The following is a 17,528-nucleotide window of genomic DNA, read 5'->3' on the forward strand; positions in this document are numbered from 1 at the left end:
CTCTTTTAGCTGCTTTTTTCTCACTGGTGGTGGATTTCAGGCAAATGGCACCACACATTGTTTATGGACACAACCATTTTGTTTTACCTGCTTTCTGTGTTCAGTGCATGATACTGGGCCTATTTTTAAATCTGCACACATCCTCCTTCTATCCCACTCGTCCACCCCGGTATAGTTATTTTTTTCCATTGTGTGTTTCTTTCTGTGTGTATTTGACGCTTGACTTTTTAAAAATGTTTTCTTGCCTTTTTGTACTTTTTTCTTTTCCTTTTCCTTGTATTTTACTTGCTTCAGTTCTTCCTTTCTGCTTTACTATTGTGTTATCCTAATTCTTTTTTTTCACTCGACCCATGGCAGAAGCAGGCAGCAGCGGCAGTGCCAGTGCCACTTGCATACCCTGTGTGCACCAGCGCCATGCAGGAGTTACTGAGGTAGAGGTGGCCGTGCAGTCTTTCTGGGTCCAATGTCATCTCCTCTCCATGCTGGCAGCAGGCCTGTGAAAGGGCTCATCCTGTGGGAGTGTTGTCTGCCTTGTGGAAGTGTGTGTCAGTGCTTGTGCAGCAGCACAGGGGTGCAGCGCACCACACAGCAGCTGACAAAACGGTGCATGGTTATTATCAATAGGCAACAGGACCTCCTTGGCCTGCTGGGTGTCGAGGTTGGGGGGTTTGGTGAGTAACTACTAATTATTGTTTGTTTTCTAAAAATGCAGGTTTGCATGAGGCTCAAACTCAGAGGTAAGTTACCTTTATGTTTCAAATATTATCTGACCCAGCCTGATCTAGCCAGGTACTCAGGGCTGCTGACTCAGTACTCGCTCATGTATAGACCCACTCAGTGACTCATGCACCTACTTGGAGACCCACTGATAGACTAATTCATTATCATACCGACTTAGGGACTGTTACACCTACTCATAGACACACCTGGGCACTCAGGCACCCACTCACAGACCAACTCAGATACTTATGCACCTACTTAAAGACTGACTTAGGGAGTCATGCACCCCTGCACAGACCCACTCAGAGGCTTACGCACCCACTTACAGACCCACTCAGTTTCCCCGAAACAAAACTTTTTTTAACATCTAGCTTCGTACAACATTATTATATCACCCTGAACATCATGTACAAGGTCTTGTTTTGCACTATATAAGATGTCTTCTCTATCTTCATTCTCAGGGCGACAGGGCAATCTATATATCTATAACATTGTTAATCTATATTGCACATCGCAAGGCTGATTTCTATTACAAAAGATGAGCATCTCAATAGATTAGCAGAGGAGGCAGTTTCGCTGACACCAAAGTCCTTGCATTCTGAGAAATCGCTATGCAGCAGTCTGAGATCTCATGAGGGTGTCCCATTCATAACAAAGATGGGGTCCTTCATTCTATCCCATCAGGTAAGGGGGGTGAATCATCCCTTGAGGACATTCTTACCTTTGCATCTACACACACTCTAGGTCCTCTGAGAGTAGGGTTCACATAATAGGAGTACGCTCTATTACTGCCTTGTTTTACATGCCAGCATATATACATTGTTTTAGCACCATAGTAGAATATCTACTATTTACGCTTTTGGTGCTTGTAAGCACGTTTATCTGCTTCTGTCTATTAATCATTGCAGAACACATATTTTATGCAAGAATATCGCTGGTTCAATAAATTTATTGAACATTTCCCACTGTGTATTCTCTGTTAGATCAGGGGGCCTACAATGGCACTGTAAGCTATCTGGTCTAAAGACCAACATATTCTGCGAGATGTCCAGAATCAGTCTTGGCACCAAGCCCCTACTTTATGTTGTCCAAACAATGTGCAGATCCTACAGATTAGAAGGAACTACATGACGCTCACCCGCTCAGATGCTTATGCTCACTCACAGACCTATTGAGACACTAATATGCCCACTCACAGATCCACTCAGACACTCATAAATCCACTCATTGACAAACTCGGACATTCACACACCCATACAGTCACTCACACACCTACTCATAGACCCATTCAGAGACTTATTTACCCAGTCAGGTATATACTCAGAGGCTCATGTACTCACAAACAGTCGCACTCAGAGACCCACGCACTCACTGACGGAAGCACTTGGACACTCACACTGCCAGTGATGGAGCAACTGAGAGACTCATGCACTCACTCACAGATTCACTCATGCACCCACTCACAGATCCAGTCAGACACGCATATGCTTACTTACAAATGCACAAAGGCACTCATTCACCTACTCACAGATTGAAATGAGAGACTTACACAACCAATCACAGACCCATTTTGACACTGATGCACCCACTCATGGATGCACTGAAGCAGTGACACACTTTGTTGCAGAAGTATTGATAGACTGATGCACCGTCTCACATATCTTCTCATATACTCATACAGTTAATGAGAGACTTAGTGACACAGTGATGCATGCAGGCGTAGATTACACTAAAAAAGTTATGCACTGTGTTATAGATATTAAGGGAGTTGTCCATGCTATTATACAGTAATTTAGATAGTAATGTGTTTAGTGTGTTGGTTATAATCAGTTTTGCATTTATAAGTATTGAATGTGGTGGTATCAAATGAGTGACTGCATTTGTTTTGTTATTTCGTGAAAATATTGCGGTGACCGCGGCTACCAATCTCATTGTGATGTCCGGTGTCACAGCGGATATGGAAAATTGGTTTAAATGCTTGTTTTTATGCAAACCCCCTACAAAAACATAACTTAAAATAGTGCAGTAAAAAAAAACCCCTAGTGTCTAAAATATTGTAAAATTCGTGTTTTGCACCCCCTAAAAAAAGGTTATCGCGAAAACAGGAAGTAGTGTTTAAATAGTTTCTTAAAAAAACTTACTAGAAAAATATATGTACAAGTATGTTTTTAAAGCAGTGATGTGGTTAGTAATGTGTGTATTGTAATGGAAGTAATTTTTAAAGTTACAATTTTTGAATGCGGTGGTGGTCGTTGGTCGTTGAATGTCTGCTTTTATTTTGTGATTTCGCAACATTGTTGCTGATTTCAAAGATTAAAACAACATTTATTTGACAAGAAAATGAACAGCATTTTTGACTCTGATAAGGACCTTTGTGTTGAGAGTGTGTATAAGACAACCACAGACAAGACTGTATGCAGAGTTTTAGGTTGCTTCGAAACACCTTGTTCCCTTCAACTGTAAAGTGAACTCCATCACTTCTATATATTCCATGCATGTCGAAACCCAGACTGTTGTTATAGATAGAGTTATGGACTCTGAGGAAAGCAGAAACAGTTGTATTAACATATTTCCTGGCTTTGTCAATCTGTGGACAGAATTGATTTGACCACTTCCATTTCTGTCTCGACATATATTAGAGTACACCAAAACAGCATGAGGGAAAAGTGACATCAGTTCTGGAAAGGTATCTTTCATTGGGATTTCCAGCCTACACTAGTCAAAGTGCCTAGGTAATTGCTACCACAGTGCACAATCATGAGGTGAGGAGCTTGGCAATCCACAATGGATTTAACCAATGATAGCAAACTTCAACCCTCTCTGGCCAAATCAAGTAATCTCCACATTTGGCAAACCAAATTCCCTGTCAATACCTCTGTTATTTGCAGTCTCAAAAGAAAAGTAATACAGTCATGGATATGCTTTTGAATCTTTGGAGTGAACCACACCTGCTATTTCTCATTTGGAAGTAGCATCTTACTTCTAGAACGTGCTGTGAACTTGTGACCTGCTGGTTCCACTGGGTTGCTAGGTACACAGAGCTAAGAGTGCATTGGAGGGTGTTAAAGAGACAGAATTTTATATTTTTTTAAAAGTTGAGGAGTTATGACACAATTTAATTACAGGCAAATTTTAATTTCCAACTCAGGACTGTGTGATAAACTGTTTGTTCCAAGTTTAAATAAAAAAAAAACTGAAGGTAAATATCAGTTTGACTCACTTTTATTAGCGATTTTTTCTGAGATGATCGCAAAAACATCTCAAACACGCAGAGACAGAAATCTCATTTTGAAACAGTCAAAGGGTGCTAGCCATTCTCGACTGGAGATGCAGTAGTCTAAAATGAAATACATTATTTCAATTGCTGTCTTTCTCAGGATCATAAATTGGAAAGGTGAAGAGATTGCCATTTTATAAATGCTTTCTATGAGAGTTACGTACAATTCTTGTGCTGACTTTTAACTTTTTACTAATCTTAACCTAATACTTTTTACTAATCTTAACAGTATCAAAACTATCAAGAAATATCTAAAACAACAATATAATCTATGAATTCAATTCACTGGTTTGGATATACCTTTTACAAAAAATGTACATTAGAAATTAAAATATATATGGGAGTTTGATGAAAAAGAGTATCACAGTGATGTGAAGAAAATAGCAAATGAACTGTATCTGGCAGCGGGTATGTGTTTACGATGTTAGTACTGTTGATAATTACCTTAAGCAATGCCTTTAAACATGACAATATTTTCAATATCTAGGCATTATGTGCACAATAGATACATCTATATTATTTGCATTCAGGGAGTTGTGGTAGTTTTAGTTACATTATTAAACAGGAATAGTGTAGACAGAAATATAAGATAAGAAAATGTGCTGCACCTATATATGAATTATAATGTAGTAATATTTGTTAGGTATTTATTAGGAAGTGTTTGCCAATGGGGCTTTTAGCTTATATGACCAGTTTGCATATACCTAGATGGTGAGAAACGTTTTTTGTGGTGCAGACAGTCATATTTAAAATGAGACTTTTGAGTTTACTTAAAGATGCCGAGAACTATATATTTTTGGAAAGATAACCTAAAGGCGAATATCTATTATGAAATCACATATATGTTGAACAGGAGATCTATGTTCTTAAAGGAAGTTGAAAAATTAATGTATATAGTGAGGGTGATGTATTTCTTTAAACATGCTAGATTTAAAATTGAAGAAGGTTAATAGTGCAGAATGTCTCTTGAGAGTTCTTGTGCTAGCGTCACTTGTCTTGTAACTTTTCTGTGTGAAATGCTGAATATATGTTTTAAAGACACAATAAATATTTGCATAAAAGGGGTGCTAGAGGGTGCGCATGCAAGATGGCCAAAACTAGTATGAGGTTCTGGCGGCCCGGGATCAATTATCTGACATAATCCTGCACACTCAAGGGCAGGGATGAAAAAACAACACCGGAGAGCGCTGCGGCATGAGGAAGTAATTTAGAGGAGCTCTCACCCCATTATCATGGAGAGGCAGGCTGTCACTCTTTTAATGTAGAGCAGACGCAAAGTGGCTTGCAGGGGCCTATGCATTTGTGGACCTGGGTGTGACACCGTGGGCAGGGCCACGGCTGCACCGAGAGCACCACAGGATTTCCCTCGCTTACACCGGAGGGGAGGAATGTGCTGGAATGGTGGAAGAACCCCCCCACAATGAGCATTGATGAAGAGGCCTTCTAATGCAGAATCAGAGGACATGGCAGAACCGCCGACACTTCTCAGAAGGTCGCACCCCTCACCAATATGGAGCGGCAGGCAGGAGATCACTTGCTGCAGTATATAGAACAAGCGGCCTGCCGAGGTACACAGGCTAGAGGAGCAGGTCAAAACCCCCATGAAGGGAGCTGTGACAGAGACGATCTAAGTGCCGGCTCCCCATCACATTGCACAAAAGGTGAGGAGTGTGCCGGGAGAGTGTCGCCCCCCCCCATAGTGACAACTGAAGCCGAAGCATTACCAAACTATGGCATGGCCTATGCAACAAGGGCGGGCTCCCAGGGTACGCAGAGATAGGTCGGAGGGGCTAGGCAAATGCTGACACCAACCAGGAGAGAGCGCCGACTCACAAAGGCGAGAGTTAGCCAAAGCGGATGATCGCAGATGATCCCAGATCTTGAGCTGGGTGGGGTTGCCCTACGTCACTAGGAGGATGCTGCAACTAACACTGTTGTGGGGCCAACAGTAACGCATTACCTGCCACCTACATACCATGGAGAGAGGGACCCGGGTCTGGTGCGAGGCCCGGCCTTGCTTTGTAAGGCCTCCTGCTCATAGCCAAAACCGTGTGGGCTGCGAAGACAGCAGCAATGCAGGAACTGACAGTGGGCAAAACCAGAATGAGTCAGATGAGCCAGCTCCCCCGTGGCTAACAAAACAGTGAGCACCAGTCCGATATTGGTCAGCCAATGTGGATGGGCCCACAAATTTGCCATGCAACCTGCAGCCACGAATGAGGCTCATACCCTTATCCCACATTGAAGGTCAGCAAAGCGACTGACATGCTATGCCTCATATCCTGATACCAAATCGCAGCCACTGAGATTTATTAGACACAATCAGATAAGACACAGCAGTGCAAGCGGCCTACGGGGCTGTCACAATGTAAAGCACAAAAGTGGGCATGGAAACAACAGCTGGAAAAAGAGGGGCAGAAAGGAGACAAAACAAGCAAAACTGCAGTTTGAACCCTGAAAAATGCCCTGGACTCAAGGAGACAGCAAACAACAGACAGCTGACCAACCCACTGATGCCTCGCAATGTGCAGATGACGACCTCAAATCACTGCTAACCCGAATGAAGCGCAGGCTCATCTCAATAGGAACCAATATGTGTAATCGAATAGACTTCATGGCCAAAAAGCATGACGCGCTTATTGGGGAAGCGCAACAGAGAATTTCCAACCTGGAAGATACCTCAGAGGCCAGGAAGACACAACTGACACGAATGAATCGTCTGTTAAAAATCATTGATGCTAAGAATGAGGACCTCGAAGTGTGCTCCAGAAGAAACAACATAAGCATTTTAGGTTTGCCAGAAAGTGCTGGCAGAATGGAAGACTCTGTTGAGCGCAGGTTATGCCCACCTTTGGAGCTGAAGCTTTCTCCGCACAGTTGGTGGTGGACAGGACACATCGCTCACTTTGACCGAGACCGCCCCCAGGAGCTCCAGCCTGGCCCATCATTGCCAAGTTGCTCAATTACCAAGACTGAGACACTGCCCTCTGATTAGCTAGAGCCAAGCAGCAGATCACACTCGATGGACATACTATTGCAATATACCCCAATTTCACGCTTAAAGTTCAAAAAGCCAGGAGGAAGTTTGTACCAGTTAAAGAGAAACTACAACAGGCACAAATTGACTATGTAATAATGTATCCAGCATTCCTCTGAGTCACCCATCAGGTGAAACAACAATTCTTCACTAACCTACAACATGTAGAGGACTGCCTCAAACAAATTAAGAGGAACCAGGCCAATTGAGAGAGAGATGGCCGAGATGACTGCTAGCCATCCCCACTGTTAGAGAATGAGTAACTAGACTCCTGTTGAACTAGTCGTGGGTATAATGTAGGGTCGTGCAATCGGCGATGTCCCTGAGGCACCAGGACTAGCATGTTAATTGATGATAACACTGTTGAAGTTATGCAAGATTTGACTATTGCCTGCCTGGTATTGTTCTTGCAGCCTATTGAGAACATTATTTTACTTTTCCCTGGCACCCCTCTCTATCCCCCCTCATATTTGGGTGGGGAGGGAATGGGTTGTTATGCCCTCTAGTGTTGTTCCTATAGGTGATCCCTCACCACTCTCTGTATAGCCCTTTTGGGAGGTAAAGACTCTACATCTTCACTTTCTTCTTCACCTCCTTTTTGTTTTTCTTTATACCTATTTACTGCTTGAAGCAACTGTACTGATTATTGATGACGAAGACAAGCATACGAAATTCTCTGTTTGGGTAGTTGTGAATTAATATTCGGGTTGTAGAGGGTGGGCATAATGGCCTCGGCATGTTTGGGTTGTCGTTGTGGATGGGGCAAGATATTAAGTTTGATCAAGTGCATATTGCACAATGGAGACAGTAATGTATTGCAATCACTGGGGCCTGCATGCGGGAAGGCAAATGGCTGCTTTAACAACCCAATAGTTTGCTTACAAACATCGCTCTGATGACAGAACCCCCAAAAATGTTATAGAGACATTTTTATAGAGAATTGCCTCTTAGACACCTGGAGACATCTGTACCCAGAACGGATGGAGGGTACTCACTATGCCACATCGCACGCTACATGGTATCAACTAGATTACTGGGTGGTTTCCAGGGGGCTGGGTCCATGGCTTACACTGGCTGAGCATCTTGCATGCACCTACTTGGATCATTCCCCAGTGAAGATGAGATTCACTCGGCCGGTTGCATGTGGCCTGGCGCTTAAACCCAACAGTGTTATTAGACGCGGCATTCCGGGCAGAAACAGGTAAAAAATACACATATACTTTCAACGCAATATTGGTACAGTCAACCATATAGCAAAAATATGGGAGGCTTTTTAAGTCACCATAAGAAGGATATGTATTGCCAAGGGTAGAGGAGTGTTGAGAGATTTGCAGTCAATGCTTAATCACTTAGAAGAGGAAATTAAACAAATGGCGAATGAACTCGGCCACTCCCAGACCACAGTGGAACAAATTACGCTCAGAGATACAATATCTGAATGTCGAGCCACAGCAGACTGGGAATGTTTATTTTGTGGCAAACGTTTCAAAGCCCCCAGATACAGGGAGGTGGAAAGTCCGGGTAAGGCACTAGCTGACAAAATCCGCACTCCTTGCTTTTCTAATTACATAATGGAAATCCAGACACCAGGGGGAGAGACAATTAGAGATACACCTAATATTCTCCAAACATTTATGACTTATTTCTCTTCACTCTACAGCACTCAATCACATTGTCATTATATCTAGAACAAGTTGCCTTGGGCTGGCAGGGGGAAGCGCACATAGACTTCCTCTCTGCTGAGATTGAAGAGGATGAGATCCGGGTAGCGATCATGTAACTTTGATCGGACCAGGCCCCTGGGGTGGATGGCCTATCGACTGACTATTATAAGACATATGTGGGAAATGTAGTCACAGTCTGACTTCCCTAATGAGCCGCCTACGCTGCTTCCATTACACCACTTATTACAGAGCACCAATCCTACACATGTTATATCTCTCTTCTACCACAACATGCAGACAGCAACACACGGTGACAAGATGAGATCTCGGCTACATTCGAAGAATGAACTGAGTGAATCTCTTAGTGATAAGCAATGGGTCTATTGCTATCAGCAGACCGGTTACATTTTGGCCAGTAGTCGGCTACGCATTATACATTTTAAGTATCTTCATAGACTATTCTACACACCAGTTAAAATGCATAGATTTCAGTTGCGGGACAATGATGCCTGCGACCGGTGAAGATAGGAGAAAACAGATTTTCTACGTGTTGCCTGGGAGTGTGCCCCCATCAGAAATTACTGGAATCGGATATTCGAGCCCCATTGTTTCCCTTTTTGAATGCACAAAGGAGGTCCTTACTGCCTATAGACGAAACATTTCATTGGAGTTGCTGTTAGCCAAACACAGAGTAGCGCCTAAATGAAGCAGAGGGCGGGTACCTAAATTTAAAGAGTGGTTGCGAAACCTCCTATTTTGGCTAGAACACTGATTTATGCGGAGTTGCTCCCCATATCCTTTAGGCCAAAGAACATATGGGATTACTTGCAAACTTACCTGATTTCCCCTGCTGACACAATCAATAGGCAAGGTGACACACCCGGAGGGACGAAATGAAGGAACCGTTCTAACCATGGATTAACAATTTCCTACTGAGAGCCAGACTGCAATCTCACTGCATATTTAACATATAGAGCTCACATAATGTGGTAACATGAGTGAAACACTTGCACCCAGGTGACTATAAAAACTGATTGTGTAACACGGATATACACTTTCTTTTTTCTACCAAACGAGATGTGGAAATGATATCTGAATGTGTAAATGTTATATATGATTGTGATCTGTAATGTATTTTCAATGTGCTATAAGAGATACTGACATTGCACTAATGTTGCTATGCCTGTAACTCGATTTGAAAAAATAATAAAAATAAATTAATTAAAACAAGAAATATTTGCGAAATTATGTAGGTATGCCACTGAGAAAAGGTTTTGTGATTTGTAAAAGTGAGACTTGTTGTTTCAGTTTTAGAAGCTTACTGATGCCCCTGCACGCTGAGTGACAGAGCAATGTATGCTCTTAGAGAGGCATGTATGTAATTGTATTAACTAATAGCAGTAAAGTGCCGACTATGGTTATGACCACCTGCTAAAACAATACAGCCCTCAGTCTAAAAAGCCAGTTCCAAGATGGCTGCTTCTACTGCGGGGTGGCCATTTTTGACTGGTGTGAAAAGCATGCAAAAACAGCTGCCTGCTGATACACCAAAAGGCAGCATACAGAGTGAAGTAACCCAATTTGCAGATAGGGTGGCTCATTTTTATACCAAGACTCCGGGGGACTGGGGAGAGAGTAGACAGAGTATGCAACTCGGGTAGGGAAAATAGTTCCTTACACAATGTTCCACTTATCCAATTAAACACAGTGAGACTGAAATGCTTCTGGGTGAGACAAACACGAAAATGGGCAGGAATGCCTTCAAATCAAGCAGAGACAATAGAGATGGAAACCAAAGCTATCTACCTATGCACATGGGGCTGACCCAAAGTCCACTTTAAAAATACACTATGTTTTGTAAGTGAGAATAAGTTGTTCAGTTAACTGCCCCCCCCACAAGTGATGACAAAGGCAGGATTAGGGACAAACCTGCCCTACTTAAATCATAATCATGGAGAAGCACCAACATAGAGGGACAACATGAAAGAGGATGCTGCTAGAAGAAGTGGCTGCTGTCAGACAACTGTTGCTGAAAACCTATGAGGCCTCTCAAATTATAAATCATAGCAAGAGAAAAACAGAACATGACAATGCATAATTCATGGAAAAACTTTCCTAGATATATTCTCTATGTACACCAAACTATCACTCTGCTTTTGCAAATTGTTTTTAAGATGTTATAAAAACATATATTGCAGTGAGCTCTGCTTTATGGAGCACTCCTTCTGAAAGTAACTGGACTCTCCTTCTTACAGAATGGACCCATATGTGTTTTACCCCAGGAATGGGAAGTTTGAGATAAAATACGTATTGTAGGTCTTAAGTGAGAAGATGACTTAAATAAAAGTGATTATTTCCTTTTAGGGTCCTGTTCACAAACTGTATTTTGTAGTATGATTTGTAGTACTATAGTGGTACTACTAAAGTACTTCAAAATGCTATTCACAAACTTAGGACTGTAAATCCCCGCTCCACCTCTCCTACTTTTTCTATGTGGAGATCCTCACACATGTACGTTTACTACTTAAAGCCTGATTACGAGTTGGTTGGTGAATTTTGACCTGTGCGTAACTCTCTGTTTATGAATGGGCCTACATACGGGTTGGTAGGTATTTAATGTGTCCGATCATTATCAGAGCCATTGAATACCAAAAACTTTGTTTCAATTTCTGCAGGTCAAACCTACCAAAATGTAATGTGGTGAAAAACATACTGTATTTACTGTATCATGCTGTTTCTGTGCATTAAATACCACATTTTGCATGTTAATCATCCACAAATTCGGAACAGTTGCTATTATCTCACCAGATAAATAACGCACCCCCATGGTATCGTTATTTATCAGGTGCCATAAATAGAACCTGAAAGAAATTGGGTTACTGATCTCAAGCTGCAACCACAATTCTTCTCAGGATGAAGTCACAAGCAAAGCCCTAAATTAACCTGAGCTCAGTCCTCGGGTAGTTTGGCACCGAGCAGTCAGGCTTAACAAAGGAGCCATGTGGAAAGTATTTGTGCAACACCTCGAAAAGTGGGACAGTGAAAACGCACCAGTTTAGAACAATATAGATATTTTTAATTAAAAAAAAAGACTATAATGATAAGAATCCAAACAGTAGTATCGGAGGTATACAGTTTTCAAGTTTTTAGTGAAATTTGCACCAAACAGCCCAAAAAGCACCAACTGTGGATATCTAGTCATGCTGGACCAAGACAAAGTCACAAGTTCAGGCTGACTGTAAATGGAGGGTGGCACAGCTCCAGGTACCCAGATATGGCAGCTGAGCATCATACCTTAAATTCTGGTTTGTGTAGCATTGCGAGAATTCATGCAGAAGATGTGTTGTGGAGCCGAAGCGATGCGTTGGTTTCAACCTGCAGCGAGGCTGCAGCATCAGGTCCTGCGTTGTTGTGGACCCTGTCGACATATGTATGTGATACAAACTCTGGAGGATGCTTGCGCAGTCAGGTGATGCATCGGATCCAAGAAGCTGTGATGCAGAGTCTGTCATCTATGTTGAAGCTTCCACCAATGAGGGATGCAAGGGCTTGGGCTGAGGATGCTTCACACCATTAAGTGTAATCGGATGACCCTGTAAACCTCAGAACCTGGGCTGGTAATTAAACAAAAAACAATGGTTCTGCCGGAAAGTGCGGTTCCGATGATGAAAGGGCTGTGATGCTGGGGCCCAATTAAAAGTACTAACTTTGTTGAATGCTTATCTAGGATCCTGATCAATACTGTGACCTTATGCCCCTATTCGGCTATATATCCATTTATTCCCTATATTGGCATAACCGTTCAAGTACAATATTCAGAAAGTCATCTCTGGCCTCACACGAACAGAGCCACATTCCAGAATAGTTTTCTCTGCCACTTCCTTTGCAACCAATTAGTGCAATGACAGAGCAGAAGTCACTATCTGAGATTCCTAGATTAACACTCCGAGTTCTTCAACAAGATAAAAACTCAGCAAACCTGGAAATCCCCGCTTGCTGTGTTTTGATTAGTAATGGGACTCTAATGAGCAACTGATAGCGATCACTTCCTAGTGACATCTTTAATTGACGTCTTATGTCCAGCAAACTTACGTCAAACATGGCACCTTTCAGGTATAAATATTACCAACGTTGCCTTAAGCAATACGCCTGTTGCCCGTCGCTTGATGAAGCTGCTGTATGCAAGCCGCTGATACCATTATCGCTGCTAAAGCGCGAACGATGGTGTGGTGAAACCAGGAGCTGAACAGCCGTCCCTCTGCGAAGAGCCCAGCAGATGCCAGCTGCCCGCGGACGCTGTCCCCCCTCCTCCTCCTCGACGCGCTGAAGAGAGACGCTGCCTTTCTCCTGCAGAGAAATCCAGCTCCAGCGTTTCTGGTCTACCCTTGCGGGTGACTGGGATACCGAGTTTCCCTGAAGGAGATACCAGACCTCCATCATTCTATTCAGAGGTATGGTGTTGACTAAACCCTTAGTGAGAATTCTTGAAGCAAACCTTGGCAAAACCAACTTAAACTGAAGATACTTACTTACTCCCCTCCCAAGTATTAGGCTTAGGTCAGGTACACTGGGGTAGGCGTAGTTAGATGCACCAGTTGAGTATTTTAGCCTAATGTATATATGAATGTATATATGTTTTATTACTTTTAAACCATTGTATGGCTAAGAAACCATATCAATGCTTTTACAGTATTATTTCGCAATACTTATCTTACTGTACGTACTTTTTATAATAACAAGTCTTGCAATTGTGGCAATTCATTTCTCTTGTACGAGAAGAAAGACTGTTCTATAAATGTTAACCTTTTATTGACAAACACCCGTCTCTCTATTCTCTACATATTGTGAAAGTAAACTGCACCAACCTGACTGAGTAAAATAACTGTCTATTGTTTCACACGACCCTAGAGATTGACTCTTGATCTGAGGAGCAAAGTTGTCATGTAGCACGGTTGTTGGAAAACTGAATCCCTTCTTGTCTGTGCCAGGGAAGCTGATCACTTCCTATTCAGTCAAGAAAGTTTCCAGTGACCTCTGAGCTAGTTGGTAACAAACCCAATTAAGTTTAGCATAGTCAGTAGAGGCCTGGAAGATCCGCACTTCTACGTCGATACTACTGTTTATGTTATTCCAATGCGCAGGGCCTAGTGGGAAACTAGGAACTACACTACATGGCGCCCAAACATTTTGTAAGGCGATAAACTAACGCAAGACGTTAGAGTAACTCAGTCGTGCATATTTCACACAGACCCCTTTCTCCCTTAAATACTTCAATAGACGTCTGGAGTGGGTGAAAGGTTAAAATCCGCCCGACCTCAGTAGGAAGAGATTCCTATGTAAAGCTCTGGTTTATTCAACGTTGAAGGATACAGTGTTCCAAAATATTGTGCACCTAATCTTTGTCTCCTTGGAGACCAACTCTGCAAAGCCTGCATTTATAAAATGACAGACAGTGAAGAAGAAAGGGAAGCAGTTAGACTGGCAGCCCAACTAATAGAGGAAGACTCGAGTCTCCTACAGACTGACCCGGATGCCATCGACATCCCGGTCCACTTAAGAAAATCTATAACGTTAAAACTTATAGAAAACGGACTGACACCACAAGGTGGTACAGTAATTTTCGTGATAGAGGCACACGAATATCGGCAGACAGAGGTATTCTATTTATGGATAAACTTTCCAGTGGCAAACGCTAGAACAAAAGAGTTTCACTATTACAAAATAGAGGAACCTCCGGAAGAGTACGCTCCTTTCGAGGAGACTGAAATCCCACTAAAATTCCAAGAGCACCTGCTCTGGTTTAATGGCGCCCTAAAACATAATGATCACATAACCAGGCTCGGTCCACTAGGTAGACCAGGAGCAACGTGGCCGGTTCTAGCCGGCTACACACCACATCCGGACATTGAAAAAATTTCAAAAGAAGAACTCTTAGTTAACATAGGAGAATTAACAAACGCATATAGAGAGTTAGTAAAATTATTTATTAAAAATAATTCAAACAATCTTAAAAAGAGCTGGGATGGAAATAAACAATCCACTCCCAAGGAAAAAGTTTTCCAGTCCATAGGAAGGTCTCCTCGACGGAGGGAAAGAACTCCGACTCGAGAACACCAGTCTCCCCAGAGGGAGCCCTCTGAGAAAAGATATAACCTTAGAAATAGGGATAATTTGAAAAAACCTGATAGATATCAAAGTATTGATACACGTCCCTTTTGATCTTTTTCGCAGAAATCGGAAAGAAGAGGACGGTCAGACCCAGGAGAGCACACCAAGTCCAAAGACAAGGAACCTGCTCAGAGTAAAAAATCTCAATTTCCAAAAAAGAAGGTAGCCAGTATTAGAGTAATCAACCATGCCGAGAATACTGAGGACACAATTGAAAAACGGGGAGTGGGCATTGACAATGTTGGACAGTGCAGCAGAAATCAGTATAGCCCGCAAGATCTTGATGAGTCATCTGGAGACAGTGGACACGAATGAATTCATTCAGGTTGAAACTGCCGACACCAGACTTAGCGAGCCCCAAAAAATATACGAAATAACTGCGTATAGAGGGTGATAAGACTAGGAAAATAAGAGGTCTATTTTGGGATAAGCTCTCAAAAGGCTATGATATTCTGTTAGCTGAAAAAGATTGGCCCCCAGAGTTTGTCAGGGAGTGCCCTCGTGGCGAAGAAGTGATTATGCCTGCCTTCTCGAATCACATTCCGATTCACAAAAAATATACATATGCAAGGAAATGGGCAGTAGCCCAGGCACCGGCATTGTATAAAAATCATGTAGGATGGGATGAGGACTCACCTCCCCACAAAATCCAATTAAAAAATGAACCAACTGCCCAACGGCAGTATCCCATTAAGCAAGAAGCTAAAAAACAAGTCAGGGAGATTTTAGATCAACTTGAATACCAGGGGGTGATTGAAACATGCACCTCTCAAATGAACAATCCTTTGTTTCCTGTCTCCAAGCCAGACAATTCATATCGTCTAGTTTTGGACTACAGACACCTTAATACATGTTGCAAAACATTTGCAGTACAAAACTTGCATAGTGCAGCCCTAATGAATAACATAGTTAGGAAAAAATATAAAACGACATTAGACATATCTAATGGTTTCTTTTGTCAAAACATTGCACCAGAAAGCAGATATTTGACCGCTTTCTCTGCATTTGGGTCGCAGAAAAATTCTGTCGACTCCCACAGGGGTTCAAGAACAGCCCAGGACTATTCTCAGCTAGGGTAACAGAGTTACTACAAATATATGATGATGAGGCATTATCTTACGTAGATGATATTTATCTCACAGACGACGACTTGGATACTCACTTGAAAAGAGTGAACACCATTATACTTGGGTTCGCAGCAGAGGGTTACAAATTCAACTTTAAAAAGTCCCGAATTGCCCATCTGACAGTACTATTCTTAGGGTACGAGTTATCAAGTGAAGAGAAAAGCCTAGCGGACAACTTCTTAGAGAAGTGCGCTGTACTCCAAGCTCCAAAAATGCTGAAGAATTTACAATCCATACTAGGTTTTCTGAATTTCGGAAGAACTTACATTCTAAATTACGCAGAGAGGGTTAAACCTCTCTACGAACTAATTAAACCTGATTTTAAACAAATCAATTGGACTCAAAAACACACAGAAATTTTGAGATCATTGCAAACAGACATGTTAGTTAAAACAAAATTAGATACACGTGACAATACACGCGATCTTGTAATCCGAGTCATCCCAGGAAGATGCGGATTCACGTACCTAACCTCTAATGAGGGAGAAAAGGTACCAATTTCTATTAAATCTCACTTGTACACACAAGCAGAAAAAAACATTCAGTCACACAGAAAGAACTGTGAAAGCAGTGCAAATTGCATTAGCAAATGAACGAGAACTAGCACACGGCAAACGGATTAATATCCTCACAGCGGAATCTGCCTTCGAGGCGCTATTCAGCCCAGTAAACCTGCCTACAGTGTCACTGGATCCGAAATGGATACAGTGTGTAGATTCTCTAGGAGCGAAAGATGTGAAATACTATTTTGCCTCGCAATTCGAAGAACTGAATGATTTAGAATATGAAGAAGAATATCCTCTGCCAATCGAACTTCTGCCTCTCCCACAATACGCCTGTATAATCTATACAGATAGATTTGTACAGCATTTCAACGTAGAGAGCAAATCCTACGATGCAGCATGTGCGATTATTAAAGGTCGTTGGCTGTGCGGTAAATTCAGACCGAAAGTAACAAAAACTGAATCATTGAGAAACTGTTCGGTTCAGAGAACTGAAATCAGATGTTTAAAGATGGCGCTCGAAAATGCAGAACGTGAATTCCCGACACTTATCGTGTGTGATTCTCATTTTTACGTCAACTCTTACAACAATAAGCTGCAGAGCTGGATTGAAAACGATTACAAAGATGACACAGGTGCCACAATAAAGCATAAATTGCTCTGGAAACAGGTAGCTCTTTTACAAAAAGAACTACAAAAGACTCACGTGATTCACGCACAGAGTCTTCAACGTGATGGCGTTCACGTTGCAGGGAATTCATTGGCTAATACAGCCACAGCGGAAGCAACTAAACCGGCTTCCGTAGCCACAAAAAAGCGTACAGAAAAATACATAGACGGGGAAACCATGCTGGCAGTAAAAACGACCGTAAAAAGCGACTGTGCAGCACTACCCGTGAACTATCCACTCAATTATGCATACGTAATCGATGCAAACTCAGTTCCTTTTGCTTGAATGCCTGGAGTGGGGGACAGAGTAATTCCAAACAGGAGCAGGAGGGGCTTCCTCTTACTGGAAGCACACATGGGGTT

The sequence above is a fragment of the Lissotriton vulgaris genome, chromosome 7, assembly GCF_964263255.1.
Source record: "Lissotriton vulgaris chromosome 7, aLisVul1.2, whole genome shotgun sequence".
Lineage (NCBI taxonomy): Eukaryota > Metazoa > Chordata > Amphibia > Caudata > Salamandridae > Lissotriton > Lissotriton vulgaris.